A 6,088-nucleotide genomic window follows, 5' to 3' on the forward strand; every position below is an offset into this window, starting at 1 on the left:
CATAAAATTACCATATTGGTAACAACCATCCTCAAAATATTCCAGAGGTAATTATTGAAAAACCTTTTCCATATCATATCAAAGTATCACTTACACAAAATAATTAGAACACAAAACATACTAGTATGCTGACACAGTCTGTGTACCCTCTGACATATGAGGGCATGCTTAGACACATCAAAAATAAAATATAACACTCAAAGATAGTTCAAACATATCTTAATATGCTCAAAGTGCACAGATTTCACAGATGCTTTAAGTGCTAAATCAACACAGTCAAATGTATAACAACTATGCAACACAATGCACAGCGCTGAACCAAGTTCGCAGATTTAAAACATCAAGCTAATAGTTCTAGCGCTTGTGAATGGTGTCTGACATTGTGCTAGTTAGCATCTCAGCTAGCGCTTCATGCGCGCTAGCATTAGCGGCTAACGCTTAACATGGTAGAACAATCGCTCACCAATGCGTTTCTTCATCAGGGAGGCGTCAGGTCTCTCCGACTGCACGCTCACAGGTCCAGGGCTCCCCACTGGATTGTCTCAAGCGGTTTTTAATCACTTTTAGCAACTTTTGTCAATATATATTCACAAGGTAGGTATCGTTTAACACGAGGGTTTTGCTACGTTCTCCCAGCAGCTCAAAAAGGAAGTGAACTCTGCTCCGTGCAGGTCAACAGTCCGGGCTTCTTCCTGATTGGCTGAGAGCACGTCTCCAACTCCTCTTTTGAGGATTTTTGACCTTGGTTACAATAGTATTTAAAAAAATTCAGAAAAATCATTGTTTAGTATAACAAAATATTCACAAAATGTCATAAAATCATAAAAAATGTTGGTTGTCTGTTAAACAACACCTTTTGTTGTTAGCAGGATTCAAACCTGCGCGGGGAGACCCCAATGGATTTCTTGTCCATCGCCTTGTGTACAGTAAGGCTGGGACGCTGTTGACCTCAACTGAGGAGATAATAGGGCAGTGGAAGGAGCCCTTTGAGGAACTTCTAAATCCAGCTGACACATCCACTAAGGTAGAGGCAGAGCTTGAGGATGATGCGAGATTGTCGTCAATTTCGCTGGTGGAAGTCGCTGAGGTAGTTAAAGAACTCCACAGTCTACTCCAAGGTGGTAGAAAGGAGGGTTTAGCTGATCATTGAAGCTCAAGTTTAAGCGTAACAATCTCAGCAAGGAGTCTACCAAGTTGACTCTTATGATTTTGGTTACTTCACCAAGCAATGTCATAAAAGTTCAGCACATATGATACAACACCAAGCCTTAAAGAATGACTTTCGTTGTCTCAATGTCAGTAATAATCATAGAATCACAACTTCCATTCATGTACTTGTGCCAGTGTTCAACCACCTGTTAATGCATTTTCAGCATCAGTTGTGTTTTTTTTGTTTTTAAAACAAAATTTCATCCCATCACTGCCATTTGCAAATGTCACAAAGCTGGAAGGGTGGTAACGAACTAATACGCTCATTGACTCATCAATGACTCAATGACTCATACACAAAAAACGCAGATATGCCTTCATTAACAATATTGTGTTATCTCATAGGTACTGGAAGCCACCCGTCTCTATCAATGTATCTCTCAGCATTTACTTTCAGTCTGTGTTACAAGATTTGCAGTGAGCGTTGTATTGTCCAGCAGAAACGCAACAGGTGTGTTACTTTTCGACTATGATTTATACCATAGCAGTTCAATCGTTTTGCCCAGGTTTGATTTCCAGCCACCACAGTTGCATTTACAGGTTTTGAAGCCATATACAATATTATACCATTACATGTTTAACCCAAATTTCTTCTTTTATTCAGTGATATTTCAATTTCCTTGCGGGAGTCATCCCAAAAGCATGCTTTATATGTATGAGGACCTGGCATCTCCAGCAGGTATTATGGTAGAGTCTTTAAAAGAGCTGCAGAAGATATTACCTCCTGTGGTAATCTGACTGGTAGGGTTATAGAACGTAGTGGTAGACTAAGACCTCCTGTGGTAATCTGACTGGTAGGGTTATAGAACGTAGTGGTAGACTAAGACCTCCTGTGGTAATCTGACTGGTAGGGTTATAGAACGTAGTGGTAGACTAAGACCTCCTGGGACACAAACTAAGCGGTATGCTCTCTCTTTTATACCTCAGACTATCAGACAGCACAACAAGCACTTTAAATGTACATGTTTTACAGTTTCTATTTTACTGTATTTATGTACTTGTACTATAGTGTAGTATATTTATTGTATTATGCTCCAGTTTTTATGGGTGTTATGGCAGGTATGAGCACTGTAGTTTCCATTTTTATGGATGAAATAAATTTGACATGCTGTTGAGTTTACTCTTCAGCAGGTGGAGACATTTCACTTTGGACAAGCAACAGATGCTTTGTTAAACATCAACAGACTGGAAATGCTGATACAGAGCATAGGAATTTGCAGAGGATGGTTTTGATCTATTGACCTCTAGGTTTTGGGCCCTGCACGCTTCTGCTACGCCACTCTCCTCTGCTGTTCATAGAGTGATAACATTTTTAATAAAGTACTGGCATTTTTCAATTAAGTATTGGCTTTTGACTTGCAAAAGTATTGTTCCACTGACATTAACGAGCATACCGTTAGTCACGGTCACTGTGTGTGTCATGATGTGGAGGATCAATACGTTCAGGTAGTGTGGCCGAGTGGTCTAAGGCGCTGGATTTAGGCTCCAGTCTCTCTGGAGGCGTGGGTTCAAATCCCACCACTGCCATTTGCAAATGTTACATAGTCAAAAACAACCAATGTGATAACATGGTGTTGTAGCATGTTGAACTTGCAAATGTCATTAGGCTGACAGCTGTGTATATATCACTACTCTGCGATTTTGACAGCTCTACTTGCAATGCAATGTTTTTAAATGACCAACCAATCACAATTGTTCAATGTGAATTACTCATTCATTGCCAAAATTGTTGGTAACCGTGACGGGGCGCATGTCGGCCGTCGTGGTAGCAAATAACTACCCATACCATCCAAAGACTGAGTCTGTAGGTACAGTGGGGCTCAAATGTTTGGGCACCCCAGGTAAAAATTTGTATTAATTTGGATAAAGAAGCCAAGAAAAGATGGAAAAATCTCCAAAAGGCATCAAATGACAGAGTAGACATTCGTATAATATGTCACAAAACGTTAGATTTTATTTCCATCATTTACACTTTCAAAAAACAAAAAACCATGGGTTCTTCTAAGCAGTTGTCTAGAAAACTGAAACTTAAAATAGTTGATGCTCACAAACCAGGAGAAGGCTATAAGAAGAGTTTTCAAATGCCAATATCCTCTGTTGGGAATGCAATTAAGAAATGGCAGTCATCAGGAACAGTGGAAGTTAAAGCAAGATCTGGAAGACCAAGAAAAACATCAGACAGAACAGCTCGCAGGATTGTGAGAAAAGCAAGTCCAAACCCACGTTAGACTGCACGATCCATCCAGAAAGACCTGGAGACGCTGGAGTTGTGCTACACCATTCCACTATAAAGAGATACTTCTACAAATATGGTCTTCATGGAAGAGTCATCAGATGAAAACCTCTTCTACGTCCTCACCACAAAAATCAGCGTTTGAAGTTTGCAAATGAACATATAGACAAGCCTGATGCATTGTGGGAACAAGTTCTGTGGACCAATGAGGTTAAAATAGAATTTTTTGGCCGCAAGGAGCAAAGGTACGTTTGGAGAAGAAAGGGCACAGAATTTACTGAAAAGTTCCTCTTTCCAACGGTTAAGCATGGGGGGGATCAATCATGCTTTGGGGTTGTATTGCAACCAGTGGCACAGGGAACATTTCATGAGTAGAAGGAAAAATTAATTCAATAAAATTTCAGCAAATTTTGGACGCTAACTTGATGCCATCTGTGAAAAAGCTGAAGTTAAAGAGAGGATGGCTTCTACAAATGGATAATGATCCTAAACACACCTCAAACTCCACTGTGGATTACATCACAAGGTGTAAACTGAAGGTTTTGCCATGGCCTTCACAATCTCCTGACCTTAACATAATGTAAAATCTATGGATAGACCTTAAAAGAGCAGAAATCTCAAAGAACTGGAAGACTTTTGGAAGGAAGAATGGGCGAAGATACCTCAAACAAGAATTGAAAGACTCTTGGCTGGCTACAAGAAGCGTTTCCAAGCTGTAATACTAGCCAAACAGGGCAGTACGAGGTATTAGCTCTGCAGGGTGTTTAGCAGACGCCATATTTTTGTTTTCTGTTATTTTTAAAGTGTAAATGATGGAAATAAAATCTAACTTTTTGTGACATATTATACGAATGTCTACTCTGTCATTTGATGCCTTTTGGAGTTTTTTCCATCTTTTGTTGGCTTCTTTATGCACATTAATACAAATTTTTACCTGGGGTGCCCAAAATTTCGAGCCCCACTGTATCTTCTAACCTTTACTTTAAAGTATTTGTATAATATACAGTATGCACAGACCAGATTGAGCTTGTTCACAAGCAGCATATGTGTAACCTTTATTGTTCGTATCTCAAGCATTTTAGGATGACATTTCTTTCTTCACCTAGACCGATTTTGGTTTGAGTAATTAGCCAGGCCCCCTCATCCCGTCTCCAGTTATCCAATCTCCTGTAATTAAACACAACATAAAACATAACATAATGAATCATACTAGTTATTGCATTATTAAATATTACAAGTTAGGATGCATTTTGATAAAATAACTTGTAGACGATTTAACTTGAAGTTAGCTCTAATGTCTAAACAAAAACATGTTCGTAGTTATTAATATTAACAACTGAGAGCTAACCATCCAATCACATTACTCTTTAATGCTCCCAACATGTTTGAACCGCCAACCTCAAAGCTTAATAAAAGCCCACAAATTCCGTGCGCCCCTCCAGCAGTAAAACAGAGAAGCATGAACAATAAGCTCACTTGAAGCCACAGAAGATATTTTTCTTACACTTCAATCTGACTTTGAATTCAAATATTTGGTATTAAAGATAATTCCGCAATTTAGGATGTATCAGCCATTTAACTGGCGGTTTCTCAATCACAGAAACTAGCTTGTTCATTGACATACAGTTGTCCGCCACTTTTTACAAACCTGTTGGGTGGGTCCTTATCTATTTGCTTGTATGTTATCAATTAACCGCATTACAATGATCATAATCGTAATGAGCGATAGGTACATAGTTTTCAGTACTGTACCTTCTGATAGAGGTAACATCCTTGTGTTATCTTTGGGCTGCTCTATATTCTCACATATCACAAAGCTGTTGGGTGGGACCTTATGTATTTGCTTGTATTACATCAAGTGACCTGCATACCAATGTACATGGTTTGCAGAACTGTACCTTCTGATAGACATAAGGCCACTTTGGTTGTCTTTGGGCTGTTCTATATACTTCTGCTGAAGGATAAACATCAGAGTAGGCTAACACCAGATTATTTAAGCGGCAAACGTCCCTGGGTGGACTTGAACCACCATCCTTTCGGTTAACAGCCGACTGCGCTGACCTATTGCGCCACAGAGACTGCATCTATCTGCTGATTTATGAGCGGGAGCTCGATCTTTAAGCCACAAGCATTTACATAATTGGCTTTTTGAGGTTGAGCTGCACATGTCTGCTTATCAGGCTATTTTCCTGTTACTCAGAAATTGGGGAAGCTGACTCATGCGGAAATATAGAAGCTGGACGTGCATTGTATTGTTCTTCCATGTCAATTGGCCTCTGAATTTTCAAAAAGATTAAAAAAACAAATTCTCCCTCCCCCCAAGGTGGCTGCTATCTCCATAACAACCAGATGTAATGATTTGAAATGGAGACTAACTTTCCCTGGGAGGGGGGGAGGGAGGAGGTCAATATTAACCTATCACAGTCTGGGGATAGGAGAACTTTAATTGGCCCCCTGGTTTTTGGCTTTAACCTAAGGTGACCAGATTTCTCAGACAAAATCCGGGGACATTTTCAGCTCAGAAGCGTATTTACCTCCAAAACAAGTAATGTTTTTATTTTTGTAAAACTTAAAACGGGGACACTAGACCTAGAGCTGTTCTTATTAGGGGCTGAGCCCCCCCCCCGGTCTGATCCTAGACCCACC

At 39.8% G+C, this 6,088-nt stretch overlaps 2 non-coding genes across 2 annotated transcripts; one reads left to right on the plus strand and one right to left on the minus strand.

Moving 5' to 3' along the window:
* Nucleotides 1–2,654: 2,654 nt before the first annotated feature.
* Nucleotides 2,655–2,736, plus strand: trnal-uag (transfer RNA leucine (anticodon UAG)). The gene has a single exon. It is a non-coding gene; the product is annotated as a tRNA-Leu (tRNA).
* Nucleotides 2,737–5,447: 2,711 nt separating this feature from the next.
* trnan-guu (transfer RNA asparagine (anticodon GUU)) lies at nucleotides 5,448–5,521 on the minus strand. Its single transcript has one exon. It is a non-coding gene; the product is annotated as a tRNA-Asn (tRNA).
* Nucleotides 5,522–6,088: the final 567 nt, after the last annotated feature.

This window comes from Etheostoma spectabile, unplaced genomic scaffold (genome assembly GCF_008692095.1).
Source record: "Etheostoma spectabile isolate EspeVRDwgs_2016 unplaced genomic scaffold, UIUC_Espe_1.0 scaffold00018611, whole genome shotgun sequence".
NCBI lineage: Eukaryota > Metazoa > Chordata > Actinopteri > Perciformes > Percidae > Etheostoma > Etheostoma spectabile.